Source organism: Ruditapes philippinarum, unplaced genomic scaffold, assembly GCF_026571515.1.
Source record: "Ruditapes philippinarum isolate M1 unplaced genomic scaffold, ASM2657151v2 ctg2169_1_1_1_1, whole genome shotgun sequence".
NCBI lineage: Eukaryota > Metazoa > Mollusca > Bivalvia > Venerida > Veneridae > Ruditapes > Ruditapes philippinarum.
Window position 1 is genome coordinate 44,887 of NW_026863053.1, and position 20,537 is coordinate 65,423.

A 20,537-nucleotide genomic window follows, 5' to 3' on the forward strand; every position below is an offset into this window, starting at 1 on the left:
ACAACAAAATGAGACTGTCATATTTTCGTGTTTTCGTCCGGCTCCCCGCGCAGCAAAAATACGACATGGCACCAATCACCCACCATAGTTATAAGATCTGAACATTTTGTACATATACATATATACTTATTTTGTAATTATTTTACAAAGCTCACATATGCTCACTTTAATCTGGTTGATATTTTTTCGCTCATAACAAATTGTAGATAAATATTTCATGTCCATTTTTCACACGTGAATCTGCGCACACTGAAAGTTTCATTAGAAACAGAAATGAAAATTATTTGGGCGTTTACTGTTGAAACGAATGATTGAATAAATCATATACATTTACGTGAGAACCATTGTAAAATTGTTGTTTGGAAATATACATTTATTATTGATAATATTTAGACCTTAAATCAGCCGAAATTCGTCCCTAGATACTTATTAAATACATGTTTGCCTTATTTTAAAACGCATTCTGATATCATTTATCTTTAATTCACGTGAATAACAATTTTGTTTCCATGGCAACCTAAACACTGATAATTAGAAAAGCTGGTATGGAATCGATTGGAATAGAAGTTTCAAACTTTTCTCCATTTTAAGAGTAGAATAAATTACCAATGATAATTTACAGAATATTTTAAGAAGCAAAAAAAAAATACTGAAAAAAAAATAGCTTGCATAATTCGTTATCTACAGGAACACGTTTTAAAACAGATAATTTGAGTACGAATAGATAAAAAATAAAATACACAAACAACATAAATTTGAAAAGCACCTGATGTAGGTACTTTCTCACAATCTACGTTAAAAATCTTGAACATGTAAAAATAAACAGTATAAACGAGCACTTTATAAAGAGAGGTGCGGTATTTAAATGTGCAATTTCGTGTCAAAAACCGCCGAAAAACAAGAATATATACGAGCTGTCGTACGCATGTACTTTTATTTTTACTGCCAAAACTCTTAGTCATAATGTTTTTTTCTTATTGTATGATTCAGATACATGTTGTTTTCTTGAACCTTTCTGTTTGCATGATAAGGCAGGATTCGTGAAAAGAGAGAAACTGGTCTTGTTGTAATATATCTTTTTAAAGTTCGTTATTATTTGATAATCTTGGTTATTAAATTAGTAATAATTTACAGACAAACTTGTAAAAAAGGGTAGCATCAGAAAAAAATATTAAGGTTTGCAACTAAAAAACCCCGGTTTTTTGTGGGAAGGTTACTTAACTTATGTAGTCACATCTTTTTTTTGGGGTAAACCAGTAAATTTCTGGGTTTATATTACAACAAACAGGATTTCACCATTCAAGAAAGTTTTTCATCGAAAGGACTTGTTATTAAGAGACCTTATTCAGATGAAAAAAATTTTTTAAACGTTTTTTTTTTTTTTTCCTGAAAAAAATTTTTTAGTTTGGGAAAATTTCAAGCCTTTTTTGTTCGTAAAACACAATGCCAAAAATATCAAATTTTTGGGCATTTTTAAGCAAAAAAAATATTATTTTTTGGACAAAAATGCATGTATGAAAGATCTCATTTTTATCTGAAAAATGTTTTTTTTTTTAAAGCAATTGTAAAATATGGTTTAGATCTTAAAATTTTTTAAACAATCTTTTTTCCCCTTTTAAAAACTTTAAATTTTATCATGATTCCAAAAAATTTTTTATTTCTAAACTTTTTTTACATGACCAAAAAATTTTAAAAAATTTGGTTGTTTTCTTTTTTTTTTTTCCCATACCAAAACAGTTTAATGTTTCCGAAATTATGTCTCGTTTTCAGGAAAATCTACAATGTTTCATTGACCAAAATAAAAAAAAAACGACAACACCATCTAATTAAGCCAATCATTACCCTGTGCTGTAAATACAGGTAACAGCAAAATTCTCGATGAAAATCTTAATTGTATCGGGCTCTGTGTGTGACTATACTAAAAAGTCGCATGGATTGGCCAACCTTATTTATGCCAAACTTCAGAAAATGCTTCTAGGTTATCGGAGTATTCCGGATGTATCATAAAGCTGTACTTATTCTTTGCTGATATTGTGTGGCATGTACATTTCTTATTCAAGATGAGAGGGTTTTATGTAATACAAATGTAAATGTCATCAAAGTTAGTATTGCGGTAAATTGAACAGTAGTAGTTTCTTTGTGATTCGTTATACGACACAATCCCAAACGTTTGAAGTCTATATAAGTATAATGCTGACATGTATAAATAATAAGTGTCAAGTAAAAGTTCTACTGTTAAATATTTCTTCCTACATTCCCCTGGTTAAATGTCAAGTAACTAGACTCAAATAACTTTGTCTATTCAGTTACTCGATTATACATTTTTATACAACATACATTACTTATGTTTCATTACGGTTTTGAAAAATGCAAGGAAAGTTTTGATTATCACAAAAAAACTTCCAGATTTCATAAATAGAAATGTATTATAGATAATATAATTGTTTTACATCTGCAACATAATACAACATGTATAATATTGATAAATACGACTCGGCCTTAAAAACGTATTACATACAGATGTAACACGGAATGACGTTGATGTTGTAATAATCAATCGCACTGTAAAGATGCGCCTCCCGTTAAACCCGCACAGTTGCTGTAAAATGCAAAATTGCAACATATTCTGTTTAAAAGTGAAATACTATAAAAACGGATTGTAATATTATATGAAAGTGATGGAAACCTTGCGAGTAAAACGGTCCAGTAACTACATGTGCGATCCATACCATTAAGTCATCATTATATAGACAATTAAGAATTAATATATAAGATACTTTATAATAAAAGCGCGATTATAAGAATATATTCATGTAGGTTTTTAGCTTTTATTAATTTTACTAGACCAAACTTGATGCGCCTGGACTTCGTCCTGTCCGACACTTTCAAAATACACTCGAACCAAGAACCAAGTACCCGTTATATGTAAAGATACTCTTATAATTACCTTCTTAAACTTTAATCATATAAAATAGACATAATAGACACAAAATGTAACCATGTTTCATATCAAACCAGAATTTGAGTTAATATCAAATATATACATCATTAATCTATTTACACATGTACTTTAAAAAAATTACGTTTATCCCGTTTTTAGAGTGAAAACAGTGCATTATGATTAACTGTTTACATCCCCCCTTCCTTTATTATTTTCAGGTCACCTGTCTATGGTAATTGGATAAATGTCTGCAATAAAAAATACACTTGATGATGTTTTATCAAAATCATATCTAGTACAAGAGAGTAATAAATTAGTATGAGAAAGAAAAAACACTTAAAGAACCCCCTACATTTTATAACGAGACAAACGCATCTTTTGTGTAGCTGACAACCAAACCTTTAGTATAACATATAAGTTAATAATATTTCGGAAATAGTAACCACAGTATGAGATGGTACAGATAGTAAAGTGAAGTAGAACGAGTATAATGTAAGACAAGTGTAGGTATCTGATCATGTCAAGGTTTTCTCGTGTATCACGTGATACAACACAGACGCTCGTGATTATATTCCAACATGAAACTTTCGGACGTTTCACTGAGATATAAGACAAGAAATATCTTCGGATTACTCCTCCAATGTGCATATGTTTAGATTATACTCGGACTCTTTGTGTTTTTTTGGACCATGTGAATTTACATTTTGCTCATCTGACATTCAGTTCGTTGCCAAGTTACTTGTTTTTATTCTGGTAAGTCGATTATTTTATCATTGAAGTTGGAAAATATTCAAAAACGGTTACTTCAATTCCAGGTTGTGGGAAAAAATGAAAAGATGATACATATACTGTTCAATATTTTTGATATATGGGTTCATAATATGAATATATTCTATTAAAGATATACTATGCTCATCCTTGGTAAAATATTTTAATTACAGTAATCTATAAAACTTTTACCGCATATGTCTAATTAGAATAAAAGAATGAATAAACTATGTATGCGAAGCTGCGTTCCCTATTTCAGGTCAAGTAAAGTTGACCCTTTCTTTTAAAAAACTGCCAGTTTTTTTTAAATGACACTTTATATTCATATTGTTACCACGTGAAGCGTTTTTTAAACCTAACATATCTACTTTTTGTGAAGTCAACAACATGTTTACTTTTATTAAGAGTTATCAATATTTTCTAATATCAAATTAAGCATAGTATATCTTTCATAAAAAAATCTGGTAATCATATTGAAAAACTGGAAATTCACCATAAATATAATATAATAAATAAAAGATGTGACATTTTCAATTTTAAATATGATAGCACATGGGAGATTTAAATAACTTGATTTGTTATTCTGTTTTGATCGGATTATTCGAGTACAGTTACCAGTCATAAAAACCATTCTTTGTTCAAGGGTCGGGAGGATAATTAATTTAAACATCAGCATCGATCGGTTTCTTTGTTACATAAAAATGTTCACAACAGTTCTAATCTGTCACATTTGATTCTAAAATCTCCGGAAATGTGTATTGATCTAGCATGACCGGTAGTGGTAACTAAGGGGGATTTATGCAAATTACAGGCGTGATATGACGGAAATGCATTATGAAAAATGCAATGTTACATGTACGAATAATAACTTTTCATAAAAAATATCGTTAGATAAAGCGGTTTTGTTTTGTGTTTGCCTCAATATAATCTGTTATTCAGGAAAAGCTATAAGTGTTTATCTAGTCTAGGATGTACTTATATTTTGTATCTAATGGTTAGGGTCACACAAGTATATTATCTATAGGGTCATTATAGAGAAGTAATCACTTATTCTTTATCTTGATCCCCACCATCTTTCCCCCTCCCCATCTTGACCTACATCGTCTTCTTATTACCTTCACATGACTCAACCTTCTTATAACCTTATTTTGATCTCAACGATTTAATTATTATTTTATTTTGACCTCCACTGCTCATCTGATTATTTCATCTTTACCTCAATTACCCTTCTCGTTACTTTATCTTTACCCGAGTCACTCTACTTATTACTTCATCATGACCTCTGCCCTCAGCCACTTTTCTAAATACACGTCCACTTTTTTTGACAAACATCACACTTTATAATGTAACTTTATCTTGACTTTATCTTTACCTCAGCCACTTTTCTTATTACTTTATCTTTACCTCCACCAACCTGTCAGAGTTTTTTTCTATCTTTCTTATTGATTCCATGTAACAAAACAAAAACTATCAAGTTTTCCTAAATATGAATGCAAATAAAACCAACAAAAATGATTATGGAAGTCAGGAAACACTACATGTTACATTGTACACACATATTTTCGAACAGTGTTGTTTTTTATATATGATATATTCACTTGTATCATAGTTTCTATTTTGATGCATGGCATTTTGGTATTTATTGCGATTTTGTATAATATATCCAAAAAAAAGGTCTTTCACACAGAAAAGGGTACACAGTTTTCTTTATTTACGACGTTAGAATTGTAAATGTCTGTAGTGATATTTAATTAAACTCTTGACCGATGTTAAGGCGCACGTGCCTTTGAAAACTATTAAGCTGTTTAAACGGCCATTATACCCATTGTAAAGAGTTGACCGTTAGGTAATTTAATATTAATTTCGTCATTTATTTTATCAATATATTAAAGTTTGACCGTAGAAATAGATTAAATTTAGTGCCAAATTCAACACCATATTAGAACATTATTGCATCGAAATTGACCAACAGCAAGACATAAGTGTATATGTCATATCTGTAAGATAATATAGCATTATCATGATTATTAGATATATAGCTTATTATATTAGTTACATCAGATTGTAAAATGTCAGTTATACATGTATATGTTTAACGTTGCTAAAACGTGCATTTTAGTTCTTCGAAAAAGACCACACGTGCATCGAAAGTTCACACGTGCATTTGCCAGCCCTTGCCACAGATATTTCCAGTTTTCACACAACAAAAGTGGTCTAAAACTTGCCTCTTGTAAATGACTAGCTGCGCTTAACCTTTAACTAAATATGTTCAACCAATACCGTCATCTAACGCCATAATCTTTCTCATTATGTGTAATTGACTAACTTGGCGAAATTGAGATGTGAAACCTTTTGTTTCATCAATTCAAATATTCTTTCAAATCGATAAAATGCCACGGCTTAAGTTCTTGCAAAGTATCACTCCTGATTTCTTGAATATTTCGTGATGATGCTGTCAGTAAAGAAGAAAAAATGTCGTCTGCTTCGAAAATGACAGGAAGTGCTCAGCATGAACTGGATTGTGGGAAAATATTAAAAAAGATAATGGCTGAAATTATAGCGTGAAATGTGATTTTAGTATCAAATATGGCAATAATGTTGATGGATCTTTAACATTAAAAAGCTCTTTTTGCAGAGTTTCATCGCGTGGAAAATCGGTTTATCACTCGTTTAAATTGCGTTAGTTTTTTCTGTCGTCTGCGATATTTAGAACAATGACATTATGTACGGGTAATATTAGAAGAAGACTTACGAAATCTTACAAGATACTTTTGAAGAATTAAACCTGCGGCAAAATATTGAACTGTCTCTGTTTCTTTTATTTTGCAAAATGTTACAGACAATCCCTTGAATTCTATTGTCACTGCAAAGATATTTTCTTTTCCGCTTTGAAAAGTTTTTGTTGTGATTAAAATGTTACCATTTTAGATAAACATTATCTTGTGTATTATCTTCAACTTTTTATACTTAATAATAGGTTTAAGTGTTTTTACTTTTTATGTTGTATGAGTTTCTTGATAATACAAAATAATTATGTCTTCAATGTTTTCCGACATTTTCAGGTCATTAAATGAACAGCCTCTTGAGAAGTGACACATTGATAGATACTACGTTCAAAGTGTTCATTTTGGGCGAAGACGCACGTCAACAGCGTCAAGTGAGTAGATTTGGGATAAAATCGTTTTTCCTCAGCCCAGGTCTGTAGACTAGGTAAATATTAGCAGACGACTCGCTGTCTTTTTGTGGAACTAAAGTGCTTTTGAAACAGAATGCTCTATGTACATAATAGTTTAGGAGAAAACGTTCTGAAAACAAAGTAAAGGAGCTGTTAATTTGAAACAGTGTAACTCACAAAGTTAAAAGCAATGTGTTTCATTTTTATTGATATTTTATGTTTTTTCAAACAAGAGAATAGCTCATGATCGTTTCTGGACGTATTTTACGACAGAAGTTGGGTTGGAATATCATTATGGATTTAACCATTAAACATAAAGAAAGTTTCATTTGAAACAAGTCGTTCAGATTGAATTGATTAATGAACGTTTCAACTCCTTTGATCCGCGAATTGAAAATCATCATAGAGGCATGAGACGCTGTTATTGAGTCACGCGCAAACTCAAAGACGCTTGCAACTGTATTGAAAACGTTGCACGCGCTATCGCTACAAAACAGTAACTCACAGCAGACGAACTTTGTTAGTTGAAGCAGACGATAAATGAAATTGATGAAAAACAGTGAAAGTTTGCTTGGAAATAATAATGAAATAATGATCAGTTTCTAAAGTGCATTATTTTGAACGGATATATGTTTCCAACGATGCAAAGATAACTCATGTTCTTGATGATATCTGGCAAGTTTGGAGCAAAATGGAAGTGACAACATCATTATATAGCAGGTAAGCCAGCAAAACACACGTTAATACGTTAATAATTTCTGTTTAAGATTTTTATCTTAAAACATACCACCCATCAGGTGTTACCTCCAGCATGTGCTATAAGATATATAATTTATTATATTAAAATTGCAAACTTTTAGTGAAAAAAGTTAAGTTAAAAATGAAGGAAAAAAGTCTTCTGAAACTTATACAGTAATGTAATACAAAACTTTACAGGTTGATTCACGAGGAAAAGTTACACTAAATCAATTTTTTTCTGTTGATGAGCTCGCTGAAATGTATTTGATTTACTAGTGACTCATGCTTGAATGTCCTCACATTCTGTCAACATTTACTTTTCACTTAAAACATAATTTCCAATTATAAAATACGGAACTGAAAGAGGTAATTAGCACATGTAATATATTATGGATAAAATGCGGTAATAGTCTTTTATTTAAATAATACTCATGGAAAATACCATGTTATTAGTGTTGACATTTATGATTCAATATGTGGAACAATGTCAACCTTAAAGACTGAAAGTTCTTTGTCCATGGTATTTACATTTAATATTCATGTATATACATGCACACAAACTTGTCGGGAACTACCCTGTAAAACGGAATAATGAAATAAATGTTAAGGACGAAAGTGTTAGTGTGCGCCGTTGTTTTTGTTGGGTTTTTTTTTCTTCATTTTTTTGTATATTTTTAGGTTTTTTTTATTATTCTTGTTTGGTTTTAAATCCTGTTTTAGAAGTAACAACTGCATCTTAAGGCAACATTATTATCATCATAAGAAGGGACTGGGATGCGGAGATGTTTCAGCACCTGAATAAAACTTTACAAGTCCCCGTATAAATGACCTTCAAAAACCCTGACAAGATTCGTGCTCAAGAGATTTCAAGTCTGAATCCGTAACCACTCGGCCACAAAGGTCTGACATTACAATCATCTTGTATAGAAAATATCTTATTGATGTTTAATTTGATCCAATTCACAAACAGTAAAACCTCAATCATTAATGCAAAATTGATTTTCACATTTTATAAAATGTACCGTTAATAGCGAAGTTGTCATGCGTGTCGGAGTTTGACAGCTGTTTCAGGTGTTACACGACATCTTGCCGACACAAACAACAAAATCAGCTGTGTCATATATCAAAATATACCGATCTTATCATACCTCTTTTATTGTTAATTAACACAATCATTGCACTCCGTAATAATATAGTTTATTCTACAAATGAAATATGTTCATTTAATATTGTATTATGTTTTACAGATGCGTTAATTTTCACTTAAAATATATTTCCTACAACAAAAGTTTAGAGCACGACACCTTTGTTTATATCCTCAACCTCAACTTTAATTTCAAATTTATTTTTATTCTAGTACTTTCTTATATATATAACTTATTAAGTGCAAATAGGTAAAAATCAGTATAATTGTTTCAAGTTTCAAGTGCCTTCGGCCATTTACAAAGAAAACAAATGAAGTATGGCAAAGACATACAATACAAAATAGTAATAACAATACAAATTCATTTATGAAACAGTTACAGTTTCAAGGGTATTTTTACGCAATTTAAAATCTTCTTTTATAAACTTCGATAATAAAATCAGTTTCTTTCTTAACGAAGATGAAAGAGGAAAAATATATGAACTTTAAATTGTAAGAAACAATTGCCTCAGGGTGTCTGTTTGTATCCGGTTATGATCTAAAACACGAGAAGCCTGTGCATTTCTTGGCAGCTATACAATGTAAGTCATGTAGAAGACATAACACACAGATCTTGTGATTACTACCATTATCTTAGTATACCTATGATTATCTTATATCTTGTAACCTCATTATGTGTAATATTTTTATTATGGCATTGACCGCGTTTCTGTGAACATGAAAATAAAGAGAAAAAAGACCAGGTGCAGCGGAAGGCTTCTATCTTATAAATAAAGGACTGATTGGTGGGGTTTGATATGTCTAATTAAAATATACCAAGAATAATTACTTTCTGACTACATACAGTCACGGGGTACATTCTCGCGTAAAAATGTTGCATTTGAAAATAAAGATGGTAAAAGAGAAATAACTTTTCTGAATTAAATGTCCCATGTTCATCGTATTAACTTCAAACAATCAACAATATACACAAATACATAACATTAAAAAAAACTTAAATTTATAACATGATGGGAGTGTGTTAATACTGAACTAGAGGAAAACAGTCTCGGCTTCATGTAGTCACGCAGCAGTAACATTATTCAATTTGTTGGCAATTTCTTTCATTTTGTTTACTTTGTTTTTCTCTGTAAAAAAATTCAAGTACCTCTTGAACCTGGTGTAGTTAGAACTATCACAAAGCCAGAGGTTTATCAGTAGTATGAACCGGTGCCGGTTTCTTTTGATTAACGCCTGTCTCGTTTGATTATGGTATATATTAAACATTTATGTATTATTTATGATGAAGTTTACTACATAATCCACTGGTTTCCTCGTATATCTAGAGTGGTAGGAATGTGGTCGTAATTATACGTTAATGAGCAAGATTCTGGGAAACTGTATTAATGCTAGCCCTAACATGTTAACAGATTATGTAAGAACGATAATGTTCTGCCAACAACCCATGTTAAAGCTACATACCCCTAGATAGATAAGATATTTCTAAAAAAAAGATAAATATTAAGTTTTAAAAGTGCACTTACTTTAATATTAACTATGCATTATTGTAGCAAAGCGCGACTGGAAAACCTTCTTTCGTCAAATTTTACATTTATGGTAGATAAGCGATGATCACTGTATTCATACATCTTAGGGCATTTAATTATACTTTTCTATACTAATTTTAAAATATTTTAGCCATTGATCGTCAGTACAGATTAAAAAAAATGCATACAGATGAGATATAATACAACCAATGAATTAAGTACCGAAATAAGATCACAAAAACTAGAATAAGGAGAACTATAATGTACTCAACCCCAGGGTCTGTGTCGATATCACACTTTGGTTAACGTTTTGCATGCGATTTCTTAAGGGAATCTTTTAAAACTTCCTTACTGTGATTACCTAATATGACGGGCACAGATCCACTTTTATACTATCAAGCACTGATCATAGTCGAGCGTGTTGTCTTACTGGCAGCTCTTGTTATAAAATAATATAGCTGAAATAGCTCTAAATGCTAATGTTTTGATTCATGATTTATCTTTTTTAATACAATCTGATTGACGTTATTACGACATTATGATAACGATATATCTAAAATAATCTCTGCAAACAGGTGTGACTGTACGCTCTAAATGTTACATAGTTATAGGAGGGAAAATCGCGCACGTGGAGTAACGTGCTCGCCGTGCCAAGTATTGCACGAGATAAAGTGATTGATACAATATCAAAACAAACAAATGAATGGCTTCTCTCTCGATATCTCATTTAAATGTTATTGAAAGAGAACGTTAATAGACGTCTTTGGGAGGACTTCCAGGAATTTCTTCAGACATAATGGCCACTTTCAGCCGCATATAGCATACACTTATGAGATTTTTCTGATATTAAATCAATAAAACTTTTATTCTAAATTAGATTTGAAATTTCTTTGAGGAAATAATTGACGTAATCTATGTCCAAATGGACGTAATATACTCTTGTAAGATCAAGACAAATAGGCACAATTTTACTTTAAATGGATTCTACTTCAAAATATTTGGAGAGCAATATGGATCGCATAATTCTTGTTAGATATTTAGTAAAAAATGTAATTCTAAAACAATATTTTAAACATGTAGTGTAATCAAAACGTTTTTTTACCAGAAATATTGTTCAGAAAGTGCTAAAATTATTTAAGCAAGAAAACGTTAAATACCATGTACCATATGCTAGCAAATTGTGAAATAAAAAGCATCGAATACTTTAAGGCACATTATGTCTCAGAAACGAACATTTTTTTCATTTCTTTAGAATGGGCAAACATGAGTTTTAGTACATTTAAATATTAAACTATAAAAGAACACCAGAAATAAAAAGCATTTAAGAAATATAAATGAAAGCATTTCTGTGGCATTAAGGGCATTTTAAAAAAAAGGCGTCGAAAAGATCTGGCCTAACTTAATACGCCATTTTATTACAAATATCAACTGGAAATGAAGATAATTATCCTAACTTTAAACGTTTCTGTGTTTTTATGACTCTGTTGTTGATAGTATCTCCTTTCCGGGGAAAATAAAACACATACTCTCCTCTCTGTAACCAGGCAATTTTCGTGTTCCACAAAACTGTTCAATTATTTTCATGAATATTAACTGCATTGGGGAGTTTGTTCTGATCTAAACTAATATTTTTGATACAAGTTTGATTTATTACATACACGAGAATCCTCCATTGATTCCGTATCCAAACAAAATAGACAATCTCCAGGGACAGAGATAGACTAAATAGAAGTGTTTTTTATCAATTTATATGTGTACATATCTTCCTTCTCTCTTGCTGAATAGCGTCTATTTACAGCATTTATGATAAGAAGTCCAATATATTCTGCTATTTTTCTTTAATTATTATTCGTTGCAAAGTAAATAAGTTTTTGATAAATGTAAATATAGTAAGTTTCACTTGTTGGTGTGAAAATTTGTTATACAATGTGTTTAAGTTCCCATGTTTTCGTAAAAAAATCAGATATTTATAGACAATAGAAATATGTTAAGATATCTATAATTGTATATATAATATTGAGAATTTTGTCGCATTACGCCTTTATTAAGTATGTACTTCAAAGCAGACATTGTATCTACTAGAGGCTGAACAGGAAATATCTTTCCGATCCTCGTTATACTATATCAAAAAAATATGAATCCTGTTTAAATAATGTCTCCTTAAATTGTTTCACATTCTTTTAGTTAAGTGAAGCGGTCTAGTTTTTTCAGACACAGCCACGCATTATAAACAATTGACCATTGTGAACTTGCACATACCAAATAAACTCATCAGATAATCATCTGACACAGCGTTGTACCAATGGTTGCTCACGTGTATTATTTTGTCATTAAAATGCCCAGACCCCCTTGTGACTGAGGGGTTGCCTTTAATGCTAGAGGCATAAGCATTGCAGCCATCTTTATTCCTGCGTGATCGTAAGAGGCGACTAAATGGGTTCGAATAACTGGAGTCTATGCATCTTGAAGCTCCAGCAAGCGGGATGATTTTGACCCCTGGTGTTGCTTTGAAATATGTAACACTCGAGGTTAGCCAAAATCATCTTTTCTGTTTCGGTGCCATATGATCTTTACTGTGTGGTGCGGTAAAACAAACAAGCCATTAAAATTCCCTGCTGAATGAATTTCATTTAATGTTTCAAATTCAAGTCAATACAAATTCATTTTAACCCTTACTCTGCTGGGTCAAAATGTAGCATGCCTTTGCCCAGACCAGCCTGTATAATCTTATAGCCTCGCCACCCTAAATTGACAATGTATAGTTTTAAAATTGTAAGATGGACAAGTCCATTTTAGAAATTTAGCATGTTAAGTGTTAAAACTTAATGGTCACACACACTAGTGCTTAAACGAACGGTATTAAAGTCTGAGCAGAAACTATTTGTTCTGTTTTAAGCCTTTTTCATATATGATCAACTTCGAAAAATTCGGAAAATATTCATGTTAACTTCTTTTCTGTCAAATATGAGGACATTTACAGAATACTTTTTTATTCCCATTGTTTTTTATTCTATTTTCTTTACCTGAAGTATCGTACAAAGAACTATATAAATAAGAAAATAAAGTAAGTGCAAGTGGATTTTAAAAAAAAAACTAAATATGTGGTATAAACGTTGGCACACACAGAAAGCTGTTTTGTATTTTTACCAAAACTTCGCATCATGTTGTGGGATTAATGCAAACACTCTAGGGTCTGTCGTCTGCTTTTTGTCTCTCCGATTTGTCTTTATTAAATTTACAAAGCAAAATTCACGCGCTTGGTGACAGCGGCGCCATTGTTTCTACGACAGTGTCATAATACGAGCTCCGGCAGGAATTTATACGATTGTAGAGGATATATTTATCAAAGATGTCGATAAAAATATAAAAGATAGCGTAAAATCTATCTAATATCACACTTTTGGAATACAATGCATATATCGTGCATCAAAGAGAGCACATGTGTTCCGAGTCTAATGACAAACAGTAACATACGTTTTTCTAGTTGGGAAATGGTACATAGTTTATACAATATGTAAATTATCATATTTGCAAAATAAAAGTTTTAACGGTTGTGATATATTGATTGAATAAAACGAAATATTGTATTCTATTTTATTCTGTAATATTGTCTTCTGTTATATTATATTATTCTATTATGTTATATTCTGTTCTGTTATATTCTGTTCTGTTATTGCTGCACTAATATATTCTGTCTTGTACTGTTCTATTCTGTTTTGTTTTCCTATGTTTCTTATGTTCTTTTCTGTTTGCTCTGTTTTTCTGTTTTGCTTTGTTCTTTTCTGTCTTGCTTTGTTTTTCTGTTTTGCTCTTTTTTTCTGTTTGCTCTGTTTTTCTGTTTTGCTCTTTTCTTTTCTGTTTGCTCTGATTTCCTGTTTTGCTCTTTTCTTTTCTTTTCTGATTTGCTCTGTTCTTCTCTGTTCTGTTCTGTCTTGCTCTGTTCCATTCTGTTCTGGTTTATTAGTTATAATGTGTTTTTATTCGCCCTATTCTGTTTTCCAACAAGATGTTGAAACAACTTTTGTAATATAAAACATTAGCTTCAGAAGTTTAGGCTTTCACATTGAAAACATACGAGATTATAATTGCATAATAAATGCATCACCTAGACATATCATCATTTATTCAGTGTTATTCTCTACTTTCAAGCCAAACTATTGTGATACAAAATGTTAGACAAGTTTTAATAATATAATTATTATAAATGTTAACACCATCTCATCACGGTTGTAAATTACCGACAGAAATGTTATCTTGGCTATAATGATAGCCTATTGTCTCACACGTTATAGTGCATGTAATACCCTTTATTACACATAATGTACGATAATTTCCGGCAATATTATAAGAATTTTAGCTCTATATGCCTTTGCGGCTTACTTATTTTCAGTATTAAGTGTTAAAACTTGCACGTTAACTACGACAGGGGAAAGTCCACTTTTTGTATTGAACTGCAAAATTCAATAAAAACTTTTATTTCACACCTTATAGAATATTACCGATGCGCTTTCAGCATTAATTTTGTACCACGTGATGTTCCGATAGAAATCATAATTGGATTCAATCTTACCAATTTAGCCTCGTTTTCAAATTTCAGAATCCATATCACACCCTATATAGCCTCGTTTCCTCTCTAATGTCCAAAAGATTCATACTATATCCATATTGCACCCCATTTGTTTTCGTTCTCATTTTTTGAGAGTCCATTATATCAATATCAAATCCGTATTGTAATTTAAGTCAAACTGTCAAAAAATGATGATGTGAAATAAAGATTATCATTAAACGTGGTTGAGAACAATACTGATTCTATTGGACTCGTACACAGCTGCAAACTTATATTAGACGTGGCTAGCGCCTAGTCCAATACAGCTGTGTACTCCGTAAAATAGAATTCAATACTGAACTCAACAATTAATAGTACCTCATAATTTACAAAAGATTTTTTTCTATATGATCTATTGTCAATGATGAGGGCTATTAACCGACATGACCTTTTTTGAAATTAAAGTAATGTAACATCTGGTTATAAACTCTAGACTGTTTAATATGCACATTTTAACGATTGTAAGTAATATGCATATATTGATTTTGAAATATTGAAAAACATAATGTTTGAACTGTTATAGTTAATTAAAATGCTAATAAATGCATTGAATTTTACGAAACAAATATATGGCATGTATAACTTTTTAATGAACATAAACAGCATTCCATTTATAAATTTGTATTTTCTATCATCATTAGATAATAAAGTGAAAAAGGGAATATTTTGATAAAGGAAAATACATGTACTTATATACGTGAAAACCGTGCATATAAGTTATAACACATGTATCATTTATTATACCAACATGTAAGGAAGAATATTCAAAATAAAATTAACAAGTACACCATTTGTATTTTTTTCTTTCATTCTTATATCTCTTTGTACTTTCAGGTGGTTGATGATGATTCGCCTGTTTTTGGTAGTTGTCAGCTTCAACATAGTGTCGTCTGCTACAACGCTCAGTATTCCGTGTCCGAGGTCATGTGACTGTAACCACGTGCAGAAAGCAGACGATAGAATTCTGGACATAAAATGTTTCGTTTGGGCCATGAATGACGTCACTCCACATTCATTGTCAGTGGTGCAAGAGAACTTTAAGTTAAATTTAGCATGTGATTCGACGATACCGGATGAACTGGATAAAAACATGTTTTCTTACCTGCCGTTCATGAGGTCTATACTATTCAACAAATGTCAAATCTCCTATGTTCATCGACATGCATTTACTGGCCTTCCTGATCTGCAAGCCGTTATCATCAACTCCGCATCCAGTTATCATCTACATTTTCACCAAGATGCGTTCGAGAAAGTGACAAAATTAAACACTTTAGTCCTAACCGGAAGTCATATTCTAAAAGTACCAAATCTTTGTTTCTTAAGTGAACTACGAGTATTGAACTTATCTGCTAATTCTCTAGTTACTTTTGAAAACGCAGGAATTACTTGTAACGGTGATGAACAACTAAAAAATCTGCAAGTTATCGATATATCCAATAACTATTTTCAAAAACTGAAAGAAATGGAATATATTGGGAAACGTTTCCCAGACGTTGAAATCTTTGCTGCTTCTGATAACGACATCAAAATGTCATCTGGTGATAATCCATTTGTGAACTTTGAAAATTTACGGATTTTATCTTTATCCAACAACAAAATATCTGTACTTCCGGATACCTTATTTGAGTCGAACATCAATATTCAAGAAATTCAGTTGTTCTCTAATGTTATTAAACAAATTCCACCCGGTCTCTTTAAGCAATCAAGTCGTCTGCTTCAACTTGAAGTTCAAGATAATCTACTTGATGATTCCGTGTGGCTGGAACTAGCAGACGTCAAAACTCTGCTGTACTTGGATATTAGTGACAACAAACTTACATTCCTCAATCAAACAACTATAACGGAATTACCAAGACTAAACTACTTAAATCTTGCGAGGAATCGGATTACATCATTTCCGGTAAAGGTTTTCGAAAACCAGCAAAGTCTGAGAACTCTAAAACTTGACGGCAATAATATTCATACGCTCGATGACGACACTCTTTACGGACTACTTTCTCTTACAACACTCGAACTTCAAAATAACAATATTTACAGTATAAATCAAAATGTACTTATTCCAGTGATTCAGTTAGTTCATTTGAATATTTCATACAATAATTTGCTGGAATTACCTGCCTTGGACAAACTGTGGTCGTTACAAGTCCTTGACGCGAGTCATAATAGCATCGATCAAATTCCGGAGAAAATGTTCAAAGCTCAAAACAATATCCGAATAATAAACCTGTCAGATAATCATATCACGAAACTTCCAGATTCTCTTTTCTTGTCATGTAAATCATTGGAAATTCTTGATTTATCGAACAATTTCATTAGGTTCTTTCATCCTTCCTTATTTTTTGGCTTAAAATTTTAAAAGAAAATTATATTCCAAAACGGGCCCCTTAAAGATGTCGGAACAATTTTTCTAAAAATCTAAAAAATTACAAAATTTGAACCCATAGCAATAAAATTTGGGGCCCAATTAAAAGGGAACTACATTTCCAAAAAAACCTTGTTATTTTAGATCTATGGGAAATAAAGAATAAAAAATATCAACCTTATCATTTTTTGGTTTTTAAAAACTTTCCGGATAAATTGATCTAGGGTAAAAATCACATTTCAACATTTTCCAAAAAGAATCGTTGAAATTTTTAAACAGGCCCCTTTACGCACAGACGGGTTTTCCCGGAAAAATAAAAAATCCATTTGTTTTGTGACTTTTAATCTTTTTGGGTTTAAAAAAAAAGGGGAAACCAGAACTAGGGGCCCAAATATTGTGTTTTTAAAAAACCCCAACGCGGTGCAGGGGCGCTTAGGTTTTCCCCAAAATCCCCTGAAAATCTGAAACCAAAAGACCGATTTTTTGTGTAAAAAATAAAATGTTTGTATTCAGCAGAAAATGTTTTTAAATTTTAGGGGCCTTGTGATTTAATTAATCGAGTCCGGATAATTGTGAGTTTTTAAAAAGGGGGCCCGATTTTTTAAAGACAAAATTACAAAAAATTTCAAAATAAAAAAAAATCAACTACAATTATAAATTCTTTCCCAAAAAAATCGAAAACAAACTTGACTATACGGTATTGATTAGCCCATCTGGAAAGCCACATTTTTATCGGCATGCCCCAAACTTAAAAAAAATTTTTTTTTTAAAACAACAAAATAAAAATTTTAAAATATCAAAGGGAATTTTCTTTTGGACGGCCAAAAATTTGAAAACACTGAAACTAAGAAAATTTAATATCAAGAATTTTGGGAAGGAATGTTTGTTGGGCTAGATAATTTAGAAAAGATATACTTGGATAATAATTATATATCTGTCATCCAAGATGGTGTATTTAATCATATTTCAACATTAACAAAGTTAAGTCTTCATGACAATTTTCTGCAGTATATGACAGATTATGTCTCGTCTCTTGTATTTAGTGTTGAAGACATAGAGCTTTATTCAAACCCGTGGATCTGTAACTGCATTTTGTTTTTCTCCGCGCGTGAGCAGCCGAGAGCGTTTATCAGTACGACAGCCTGGATCAACAGCGACTTCTCTAAAATTAAGTGTTCTCAGTATTCGTTAAATGGGCTTAATCAAAATACAGATTTGCAAGATTATAGGGGGAATTGTGAGCTTCAGACAACAACGGTGAAAATGACAGTCGCATCCGCGAATGATTTGGAGTCGCCTGACATAAGCTTTGTAAAACCTAGTTCTGATACGACACGAGACAAAATGTCGGAAAATAGTAAAGAAAATGGGGTCGTTCTTGAAAATATAAACGGTAAGATTTGGAAAGATACTATGAAAATATTCATTCCAGCCATTATTGGCGCGACTCTTCTTTTCATTGCTGTACTGATTGTTCTGTGCAGACGAGAGTTTTTGAAATGTTGGTTGATTACAAAATTTAAATATAAAGCAGGCGACATTGAACTATTATATGATAAGATGCGTTTCTATGATGCATTTATTGCTTATCATCCACGTGATGAGCTTTATGTCATAAGAGATTTGGCGCTAAGACTTGAACGCGGACAACCAAAATATCTTCTGCAACTACAACACCGTGATTGTCCGTCTGGAACATCGGTACCAAAAATATAGACCAGATGTCAAATCAAAGTCATAGAACAGGTTATTTACTGGTTTAAAAAATTTAGGGCCCGGGCAGCATTCCTTTAAAAATTTTATTTGAATCTGTTTTAAAATAGATTTGTTTAAAAAACATCGTGTGTGTTGGGGTTAAAAACGCCAAAACAAAACTCGATCCAGTCGTACAAACAATTATCAAAAAGGGGAAATCTATCCATTTCGGTGAAAGGTTCTTTTGGCAGAAATTAAAATTCTGCCTCCCAGAGCCTGGTAAAGTTGAAAGAGACAATGCACGAGCTGAGGTTCATCCGTACGCTTGTACTGATATTTCAAGACTTTCGTCCACCGTGAGGGACAATCAGGCATACGAGGAACCATTTTCTGGTTCCACTTTAGCCAACCGACCATTGCCGACGGTCGGGGAATACTCATCTACATCACAGACATACCATTACGCCGCTGATTCACAGCAAAGTAACATTTATGAAGAAATAAAGGACCATGAAAATACATCTTTAAAATACGCAGAGCCGTGGAGTGATTCACAACTACAGACCAATGTAGAAACTCTGTCACGAGCGTCTAAAGTATAACACTATTATCATAACGTATTTTCGCACTTATACTCTACAATTATTATAGTATATGAAATAAAACGTTGGCATATACTGTAATATCAATTTCTTTTACTGCATATTTCTGACATGGAAAATTTAATAGAATGTAAAGTCAAAATGTTTTATTGGCAAGTTATTTAATATTTATACTTTAATTGTTCAACACTAGTTCTTTGCTATTTTTTAATCTAATATTTGTAAAAATGACTTTCATTATCGTTGTTAACATGTGTAGCTGTAAATAAACAAACAGAAATTTGGCATGATGCCAGAATGTATGTAACAGCACTCTTTCTTATAATACTCGGCTTGATTGTTATATATACAATGTATATGTATGTTGTTCTTATATTTTACTTTGACTAAAACCGTGTTTATTTCGGTATTTTATATTGATATTTTTCTTACATATTTCTTTTTTTTAATTGGTAAAAAAAAGAGACTTAAATATTTTTACTAAATAGTATAAAAAATTTAAAACAAAATAGTATTAATAAAAAACGCTTTCGAAAAGTACTATGTCTCTGGGAAAAAGCAAGTTAAACATAGCAACAATTTAAAATAAGATATTAAAAGTTAAAATTTTATATTTCGTTACTTATTGAACAGAACATATACTGTATTTTTGACTTGTATAATTATACATTGTCATACAAATATAAACAATTTTACAGTACATACTAACATAAATCACAAGATCAAATCTAAACATTTCCTTTTTAAATCATATAGAGGATGTATTTTAAATATATTTAAGTTGTATCTACTATATAGGAAGTTTCATCTCTTACAACCAAGTATAATTATATTGTCATATTTGGTATGTCAATGAATTTAAACATGCTAGGTCTAGTGTACTAGTATCTTTTTATATTTTTTCTTTTATCAAAATAACAAGGAGAAATTAAAATAAAATGGTATTCATCTTCTACGTCATGTACATTACAATATAAACA

General features: G+C 31.3%; 1 pseudogene; it reads left to right on the forward strand.

Moving 5' to 3' along the window:
* Nucleotides 1-6,132: 6,132 nt before the first annotated feature.
* LOC132720996 (uncharacterized) lies at nt 6,133-19,994 on the forward strand (annotated as a pseudogene).
* The last annotated feature ends 543 nt before the right edge of the window (nt 19,995-20,537 follow it).